Below are 10,762 nucleotides of genomic sequence, written 5' to 3'. Positions count from 1 at the left end.
TCCAAAATAAAAGTTTTTGTTTACATAATATATGTATGTGTACTGTGTATATTTATTATGTTTTTTATATATATTTCAAATATTAACATGTAATTACATGCATACATTTATTCATATAATTTAAATGATATATATATACTTTTAATATATAAACATATTTGTCTTAAATATATACATGCATGTGTGTATTTATATATACATAATAAATATACACAGTACACACACATATATTGTATACACAGTACACACACATATATTGTATACAAAAACTATGAGCAAGCACTAATATAATAATATAGGGCTGAAACTATTAACTCGAATACAAAAAATCATCAGGCTTCGTTTGTCCATTTACTGTAACTACACATGGAACACCTTTCTTCAGTAGAACACAAACGAAGATTTTTAACACAAACCGTTGCAGACTGTCAGTCTTATAATGGAAGTCAATGGGAATCATGGCCTTGAGAGTAAAAAAAAAGCGATGATACTTTGATGTGTAAAAACACGAAACGATCGGTCTGTGCAAGAAACTGAACAGTATTTATATAGTTTTTTTACCTCTGATGCACTGCAATGTCTGAACTGTCCTGAGCGTGTCCTCGACAGCCGGCGCGTGACGCGTCTTCTTCGTCTTCTTCTTGCTTTACGGCGGATCGCAGACTTATAAGTGCATATATTACATGGACCATTGACACTCCTAACTGAGATTGTAGATAGAGTGTCAATCACTTCAATGTGTCAATACACATCAATGTATCGTCACGAGCCGCAGGGTTTAATTTGGTTTTGTTGGTGTATGTTTTTTTTTACTCTCAAAGCCGTGATTCCCATTGACTTCCATTATAAGACTGACAGACTGCAACAGTTTGAGTTAAAAATCTTCGTTTGTGTTCTACTGAAGAAACAAAGTCACCTACATATTGGATGCCCACCCTGGGGGTAAGCAGATAAACATCAAATTTTCATTGTTGGGTGAACTATCCCTTTAAGACCGTAAATCAGTATGGTGGCTAATTATGATGTCCCTAAGTTAAGTTAGCTATGTTTTGTGAAAGACTAAGCGCCATTCATGTTGATTGTCTCATTCTCTCTCTGTGACACACACACTCCCCATACAGTTATGCATAAAAATACCACAGAAAGATAGTCAATATCACACGGTTTTCACAGCCAGTTTTCACCTCTAAAATCAGCATGATTACGCAACAGTTCAATAAACAAGAAGTTAATATTAAGAAACTTACGTTTTAGACACCATATTGCCTGTTTTTGCTCTATTTCGCCAACAAAAAAATTCCTGTTTTATGTCTCTGAGCAACATGACGGTGTTTCGTTCCTGAATGAATCAACAATTTCACATTTAAAGTATCTTTTCATTTTTAAAATAATTGTAAATTATCAGTACTCAATGTTTTATGTTTAAAATAACAAAATATTATTTATGCATTTGTAACTGCAGGTTAAATGCATTCATGTCCCTCTGAGCAGCATTAATGTAAATAGGCCTACATCCAAATGCCTCTTCAGATGCAGCTTCCGTGTTTCCTCTGCATTGCAAATATGAATTTTGATACTGATATCATTTGTTTGGTAACAACCCAAATGTCTTATTATTCTAATTGACTGATTAAATGTAAGAATTTGACTCAAAAGATGATGCACACTTTTAGAAAAAAAAAGGCTTTATAAAGGTAAAAATGCCCATAAAATGTAAAAGTCAATTTAAACTTATTGGAACAGATTAATTTATATCACTGCTGTGAACTGACCAACACACAGAATATGAAGGATATCAAAAACAAGTTACACACTACACACACACACACACCAGTACGTAAAAATACATTTAAGGGGGTTTATTCTCCAAATAACTCTAATTTCGTGTTGCAGAAATATGTGTTTAGAAATTGTGTATGGACTCTTGTTCTTGTTCCAAGTTACCTTTCTGTCCACTGATTTTTACCTCTCACAAAAGCCAAAAAGCCTTCCAAGAAGACAGTAAAGGCTTATGTCATGCTTTAGCTTTAGTTAGGCTGAAACTTGAAAGTTAAGTTGCATGACATAAATGCAATGTTTAGGTATTATTATTATTTTGATTACTATTATTTTGATTTATGCCTTAGTTTTAGTTTTGTAATGTTTACCTTTTTTAAAGTAATGTGGAATTGATTTTTGTATTTTTATTTATTTATTTATATTTATATTTTATTTATTTTTTATTGATATATTTGTATTTGCATTTTGAATGTAATTTGGCAATTAAATGCATTAAAAGGGTTTAGTTCTCACGGTTATTAATGTATGAAATTTCAAATGACTTCTTAACGATTACTCGATTAATCGATGGAATGATTGGTAGAATACTCGATTACTAAAATAATCGATAGCTGCAGCCCTATACACACACACATACATATACATATAATGAATATTACGTGTGTGTGTGTGTGTGTGTGTGTGTGTGTTAAACGAAAGGTCAAAAATATAATTTCATGTCATTTAAATAACCATTTGCATCTCAGGTTTTTTTTTTTTCCAAGTGTGTGTAACAAGGATGCAGGACTTCAGCCTGTGTAAAACTAAGCGCTCATACCGCCGCACACATAGCATTTAACACAGCATGGGCCCACGTTTGCACATCTCAACACCTTACATTACTGTGCTCATCTGTGCAATTGCATTCCTGAGACAGCTGCAAGTTCCTGTCCACTTGTGCTCATGCACATCCCAGATAACTCTCTCTACTTCAATGTCACCACAATTACACAACACAGGCACGGTACCAAGGTCCGGTTTGCAGGCGTGAGGTAATAATTGGGTTGTATTTTATGGTTTATGTATTTTAAGATTGTGAGAAATAATAGCTCGGCTGAATAAATCATTCATACGTTTAGAGTGATTACCGGAGCGAGAAGAGGGGGGGAAGCTGGATCGCCCAAGATAGATTACCCATAATGCATTTCAAGAAGGCAACTAATTAGCAGAAGAAAGGTCAAGTAAAACCAGAAAGTGATTAGAGAGAGGAGACAGAAAAAGAGAAAAGAGAGAGCGAGCAAGCGAGAGATGTTCGCATCTCACATACATTTAGTCACTTTTGGAATGTGGCCAAATTTTTTCCCCCACCTCGATAACTGAAAGCAGTCGCTTCAATATTTAATGAAATGCTTATGTTGTGGCACCTGGACACATCCGCATCCACAGCGACCCGCTGCCTCCCAAGTGGGTCATTACTGTAGCCATTTGCAAAGGGCACGGGCCTCTCTCCGCCAGCAATGATGCCAGTCTTCGGGAATCTGCCGCAAAACAGCAGGGGACGTGGGGGCGGTGCCGTACTCAACTACCGGGAGGACGGAGTACCGCTGCAGAGGAGAAAAAAGGCAACAACAACAGCCCAACGTTGCACCCAGAGCAAAACTACTCCCACTGAGCCATGCTACGCTACAGCCCGCAGCCAGGCTTCTGCTGCCTTCTACGCCCAGAGATTACAGCACACTGCCAGCGCAGGCACGGCGGACGCATTTCTTCTGGCGCATCTCTCCTGTCAACAGCGAAAACACAGCTTTGCGCTGGCACCATCCGCTAAGCGCCCCTACTCCCCCTTAATGCTCCAATGCATCAATACCTTCAGCCATCAACGGGGAGCAGATGTCCTCCGTTACCGTATCCTTGGCCGGGATTGGGAGCGCTGCATTAGTCTCCAGGTCCAGGATGGCTGTCTCACCGTGGCCCGCCACCCGCTTCCACTGGCAGGTGATCCCGGGGCCTAATGGAATTTAATTACTTCAGCCACATTAATCATGGCTACAGTGGAACAGCCACTATTTCATCTCCACTCTTAGGGGTTATTAGTACAAATACACTGTCAAACTGCATTGTGGAAGTGGCATTTTAGGTGTCATCACCTGTACATTTATTAAAATCTATATCAATATCTTTCAGCGGACACTGCTCTCACCACCCCCCTCCTCGGTCGTCTCCCGTGCACATTAGGGTTTCAGACAAAGTTTCCTGGCATGAAGTGACACCGGTCTGAGAAACTTTTCCTTCATTAATTCTTTCCTGCCACTCCTGCCCGTCTTTCGACGATTGATTGGACGTGGCTGGCAAGGACAGCGGAGCAGCGCTTCAAGACAACACTCTGAAATAGAGACTTCATGCCCTGACTCGATGCAGGTGTCAAAAGCATTACTCAATTCATTATATTATTAATGGTCCGATGGTCACAAGCGTGACCATTTTTTTTTTTCACAACAGTAACGTTTCATAGATAAAACCTGGCAAAGTATACTTGGCTAAAATATCTATTGTTGTTTTTCACCAGCAAAACAAAAATTTTAAAAAACTCTAAAAAAAAAATTTAGGAAATGTATTTATTTATTTTTTATTTTATTATTATAATTTTTTTTTTACAACAGTCGTATAGTTAAAAAGTTTAATTGATGTTGTCCAGCTATTAATTATCCCCCCCCCAGGAAAGAATTGTATTTATCCACCCATTAGTACAGTGAAGTTTATCTCTTCAGTTTGTCATTTTAAAGAATCGGCTACTCAAATAAGAGTTTCATTCTTTAAAGAAGCTAAAATTGAAACAGTATATGACTTGAATACTGCATAGCAGTATCAACTCTACCACCTTAACATACCCAAACTAAAATAGCACTTTACACACACATTTATTTCTAAAATCACTCAGCCAAGGATCAGGTGCTGGTTTGTTCTGATTTAATTATTATTTCTAGCCTTGAAATAAAAATCAATAGGTAGATTCCCTGAGCCCTCGTTATCCTGTTTCATGTATTTCATAGTAAAAATAAAAAGCCACAATAGTAATATGTGGAATTTGAGACCTGCTGCTCTGAACACTCGAAGGTCAGGGAAATTAATTTTACTGACTGTGGAGGTGAGGAAAGGAAAAAAGGTGAAACCACAATAAAAACTCCTGCTATACAAAATATTTCAACAGCAGGTAATTCAGCATTCGCTGTTCCATACGTTTCAATATTTCCTAATGCAAGTCTCACATGAGGATTTGATCACACTGCAACAGCTGAATTAGAGAGACCTGCAATAAGAAATTCACCTCATTAAAAAAACCTTAACCTCCCGCATTCTCCACCAACTTCCAGGTTTTGTTTTATGTGACAACCTCATTTAAATGCATATCTTTTCCATACCTGAAGAATTTCAAACATGCTATTTTGTTGCACCAATTTAATAAATATACCAATAGACATCGCAGCAAAAAGTTCACTCAAGATACAACTAAAATCAATCCCAAATCAGGTTTGAATCAGGCAATATAGTAGTTCTACAGCAAAAAAAAAAAACATGTATGCATTCAAAGCAAATGATGAGAAACTGCCTAAAGCTTTGCTTTGATGAGGATACACCTATCAATAAAAACATAATAGATCTGGATCAGAGAGCTTGTTAGCTCGCTCACAACCACACTAGAACCCTATAGCACTGACAAAAGAAAGTAGGCGCTTTTAACAAAGGCATATGAATAGTGAGGTCTTGAGCTCTGGGCTATATAGATTACTATATGATTACTAGAGCCTATGCTTGCGCATGCGTGATGTTATGTGTGTGTGTGAAGGATGGCTGTATGATTTCTCTCCAGTCCTATTCAGAGACGAAATGGGCCCTGCATACTTGCAAATGACTGGGAAATATGCAAGTAATTTACCGTTAAATTCCATAACAGGAAAACCTAATTGTACAGCATGTCCAGCCTAATTGAATTGTTCTACAAGTGCATTACTGTTATGGAAATAATACTGACAGGAGTGATAAGAGATTGAACGGAAGACACTGAATGGAGAATAAAACTATTAGGCTAAAAGAAAAAAGAAAAAAATCATACACAGAAAGCAATTCAGTGACGTGTAAAACAGGATCAAAATGTAAAATGAACAAATGATTATAAATTAACAATAGTAATACTACTAATAATTATTATGTCCATGCATGCACTAAAAATAAACAACAACAATTAAAATAATAATAAATGCTTCCAAATTAGAAGCATTAAAAATCACATTGGCTACTCATCCAATCTGATGTTTCAACTTACATGTTTTTACAAGCTACATATTTACACAAAAAAATGCTGTTTGCAATGTAAATAAAACACTAAATAACATGCTCATTTGTCAAAAATCCAAAAACAGCTTGATGCACCCACAAAAATGCCCTTTTGCTTGCCTAGACTGAAAAAGCCGCCCTCTGCTGGTCAGAGACTGAAGTGCAGTTGACCCTTCTACAGTTTTCCTGCAGTGGCCTCTGTCAACTAACAAAAGCAGCCGTGTGTCAAAACAGGCTGTCAATTTCGTAAAAGAAATTGACGTGAAATGCAGGATGCGCTGAGCAAACACATAAAGAAAATTTGCATCCACGCTTGTGTGCACCAAACACATTCAGCCAGTAAATACATGCTGCCAAGCCTTTCTTGCAAACAAAAAGTACACAGATACATACATTTGCACGTGTGCACTTATGCACTTTTGATGCAAAGGGGCGCATGTGCTTTATTGTATCAAGCTGGAAGCAAGCAACAAAACAATCTTGCGATAATAATTTTGCTGTGAATATTAGCCTTCGTTTGATTGATGCAAAGAACACGTGCAGTTATATTGAAAAGCTCACGAGTGATAATGTCGAGATGGGAACGTAATATCACCAGTGTTTCCAAGAACTGCTAAATGTTACACTGACTAAAAAATAAAAAAAAATCTCATTAAATCACATCACTCTTAAACACCGGAACTGCCTAAATATAATGAACCTTATGATCTCAAGCTACAGTATCTCTTTGACAGCAGGTTGTTTCAGCAATGATAGGTTAATGTAATTTCTCTTTTGTTTCATTCAGTCATCATGGAGGAGATGTCCTTCCATGATGACACGCCGATGGTGAGCAACTTCATTTCAGCCCCGGAATATCTCACGCATGTGACAACAACCTTCCTTTGTTGCCAAGAGTGTTGAACTGCTTTGAACTGCCGACTGACAGAATAGGGAAGCCATTCCAAACGCAAATGTAAATTATTGTTACTTACACGTTTAACCCTCTAGACACTATTCTGTCCTCATATGTGGAGGAATTCTGAAATCATGTTGCCCTCTTTTGGCTGGCATGTGCGACTGCAGATTCTTTCCTCACATAATTACAACTGCTTGAAAATGGGCAGGTGTTTAAAAAGGATAAAGGTGTGATATCTTGATAAGACGTTGAAGAATGTAAAATATGAATGTGAGATATTTGAAAATCAGATATGACAATGTTACAAATATAAAGGAAATGACCATGCAGTTTCCTCACGCAGTATGGTACAAAAACATAAATGACTGGATTTGATAGATGAATTAAACTGCAATGACCTGCAAAAAAACCTGTAACAGAAACCCTGTAAAAGAAAGTCAAACAACGTAAAAAAAATAGTGACCTGTACTCATCACACTAGGCCAAACAACCCTGTAAATGTCTATTAATGAATATTTCCTTTTCATACTAGCTCTATTCTCAACACATTTCCTCCTGTGCTTTCGTCTCATTTCGTACTCACTCGCTTTCTCTGCCTTCCTCTCCCTCACTCCTCCTCAGACCTGCGGGTCACTCCAGCAGGAACAGGAAGTATCTGTCCTCCTTTCCAGAGCTCACCCCTTTGTCAGTTTCCCCAGCATTCCAGTCTTTGATTTCCCACTCGTCTGCAAAGATAAGAAACAAACCCCAGCAATGGGAACTTACAGTGAATATCCTTTTCAGCCTCCACACCTACTATCTGTTTTGCTTTCTCTTTTTTTTCCTCCCTCGTTCATCTCTGAGCTCGGGGAAAGTGAAGAGGTGGGTAGTTTATTCAGTAATATTCAGAACGGTTGATCTAAATAAAGATGCTCTTCAAATTCCTGTGTATGTCTAATGGTCTATCATTGAGGGAGGATTACTGATCTGATTTAAACGGCTAAACAATGCTGAGTGGAAAGGAGGAGTGGAAAGAGAACTTTTGTGGTGACAGATGCACTATCGAGAATTTCAGTGGCTCATATTTCAAGCTGGTGAAATAGAGTTGTTTAAACGGCCTGTAGTGTCCAATATATAGCGGTAAATAAACGGTAAGAGCTTGGTGATAAGCAACCCTCCCCACACTCTCTCCTCGCAGCTGAATCGATACGGCCTGTGCAGCATATCATTCATCTCATAAGTATAATAAATAGTTGTGTTATTAATCTCATCTTTATACAGGGGTAATATGATAGTTAATTCAGCTCAGTTGAAATGAATGGAAATAAGTTAATCACAAACGCATCACTTAGGAAAATCAATTCGGGCGAGATATTCTAATAACAATACATATAGGCAACGAGCGCTAATTCCATTATGCATAGAAAGCAATATTTCACTCCGTTATTCTGACTAACGCATAAATGGAATATTTCACACTCTTTTCTTCAGTGAAAACAATATAGATTTTGATTTGCTTGCGAACAATTTTAATAAAAAGCTATTGATGGGATATTGATTGGTTAGCTCACAGCACAGCTCGTGGGCCCAGTGTGCAACAATCATTACACGCCATGCTTTTGGGTTCATTTCAACTCATATGGTCAATAAAGACTCCATATGCTCTTGGCCCTTTGAACACGTCGGGATGCTTTTTCCACAGCATCCTTTAAATCAAACTCTACTGTCAGGATGAGCCAGAAGAAATACTCAAATGTAGCAATGCTCCAACATCCCACTGACCATGAATCAAGATTATGCTGAAACACAAACATGTCGGACAAATTGATACTTTATATCAGTCTAATATAAAATAGAAAAAAAGAGTTATTATGTGTTGGCAGTGCACTATGATTTCCACCATCACTGAAACTTTAGTAGTACATAAGTAAACTGAATTTAAAATTGGCCAGGGTTTCAAGTCTTTTCAGCTTTAATTTTCCAGGAATCACTTTTATGCTGTAGTTTCAAAATTTGTGGCATCCCTAAAGGCTCGCTGAGTGGTTCCTTGACTGCTTTCCCATCTGTACCTTAAGAATGTGATCTCTGCACTCCAAAATCTTATTTATCTCTGTGTCACTTTGTAAAATCTTTATTAGTGTGAACATATCTTTTAAATGTGAGAGCCACTGGAGTAACGGCAATAAAAGGCTGGAGAGGGATCAATGCTGAACGCATTACGCCTCAGCACAGAGACTTGGCTTTAATAATCAAAAAATTGATCCATTAAGCTCAGCCTAATTCTTTGCCAAAACGGGAGCGGTGCTCAGTTTTCAACACATGGTTATATGAAGAATTGCAATTTTTCACTGAGACTCTGGTCTAATGACACAATATTGAAGACAGACAGACAGACAGACAGACAGACAGACAGACAGACAGACAGACAGACAGACAGACAGACAGACAGACAGACAGACAGACAGACAGACAGACAGACAGACAGACAGACAGACAGACAGACAGACAGACAGACAGACAGACAGACAGACAGACAGACAGACAGACAGACAGACAGACAGACAGACAGACAGACAGATAGATAGATAGATAGATAGATAGATAGATATATAGATACATAGATAGATAGATACATAGATAGATAGATCAGTTAAGAGCCATCATTCATGTAAAGAATAAAGATTGTTATAACTTTTTTTTTTTCTTGAAGTGACCTAACATTTACCGAGCCCTTCTAACATGACTGTGATCATTCTCCACACACACTTCAAAGGTTACCGGATGTGCCCAATACAAAGCTGTAAGTGAGAGTTCCATTTTTGACACTAGGATTTACCAAAAAAGATGAAACCTTATCCATGCCATTCTGATGAGCTGGAGCATGTGTGTCAATTCCACAGTGTAGGAGCAAACAGCAAAGTTTAAGAGAGCAGATGATAGGGGGAAGTGGATGAAAAGGAGCACAAAGGAGGTAAACAACCAAAACCCTCTGAAACAAGACCCGTGGCAGAGTCGTTTGGACCTCGGTGGATGTGCAGGTCGAGCATCACAGCGCAGAGACGCTTCCTCTGCGCCGTGTCCCTGGGCTGCCGCTGCAACTCAACACCAGCGATATCGATCGGACTCCTAAGCCTCCACCAACCTGGTCAAACCCGAGTCCTTTCTGATATTTACCCACTAAAGTATTCCCTTCTGCTAGCACTGCCAACCCACAAGACATGGAGGGAGAAAAAAAGTCAATTATATACAACGTGCTTGGTTTCCCCTCAAGGATGGAATCCACCCTTTCTAATCCGATCAATTCATGTCAGACAGGAGGCTGGATTCAGCGCTATCTCTGAAGTCCTGTAATCCAGGCTAAGTCTTCACACTGCCTGCCTCACCTCCACAAGAAAAGGGTTTGGTCCAGAGCGTGATACAGCAAATTAGCCGTAGTGTGCATTCAGACACACTGCAGTGGATGGGTGCCAGTGCGCTAACAGCTAAGCATAATTGGATAAGCAATTCAGCTAATTCCTATAGTCAATTCTACAGTTGGCACATACAATATAGGGGGACTGGGGCTAGTTGCCACACTTTTTATTTTCCTTTTATTTTTGAAAGTCAATTTCTATATTAGCAGGTGTGTTGAAACACATAAAACAATAAAAAAAAATGATATGCCATTTCATAATAACATAAACAGCAATACAGAAAAAAATAAGTATTTTGAAGAATTAAGGCATTTTTAAGTATTTTTGAAAGTCAATTTCAATAATAGCAGGCACACTGAAATTAAACAATATAAAATATATA

General features: G+C 38.1%; 1 long non-coding RNA gene across 4 annotated transcripts in view; it reads right to left on the bottom strand.

Moving 5' to 3' along the window:
• Nucleotides 1-10,762, bottom strand: part of LOC107666528 (uncharacterized) — a 158,816-nt gene that overhangs the window by 143,724 nt on the left and 4,330 nt on the right. For all 4 annotated transcript variants that reach the window (XR_001631675.1, XR_001631673.1, XR_001631672.1 and 1 more), the window contains one exon: nucleotides 7,572-7,713. This is a non-coding gene — a long non-coding RNA (uncharacterized LOC107666528). The remainder of the gene's footprint in view (nucleotides 1-7,571; nucleotides 7,714-10,762) is intronic.

The sequence above is a fragment of the Sinocyclocheilus anshuiensis genome, unplaced genomic scaffold (assembly GCF_001515605.1).
Source record: "Sinocyclocheilus anshuiensis isolate Anshui unplaced genomic scaffold, SAMN03320099.WGS_v1.1 scaffold63, whole genome shotgun sequence".
NCBI classification, from domain to species: Eukaryota; Metazoa; Chordata; class Actinopteri; order Cypriniformes; family Cyprinidae; genus Sinocyclocheilus; species Sinocyclocheilus anshuiensis.
This window is presented reverse-complemented; position numbering and strand designations above follow the sequence as displayed.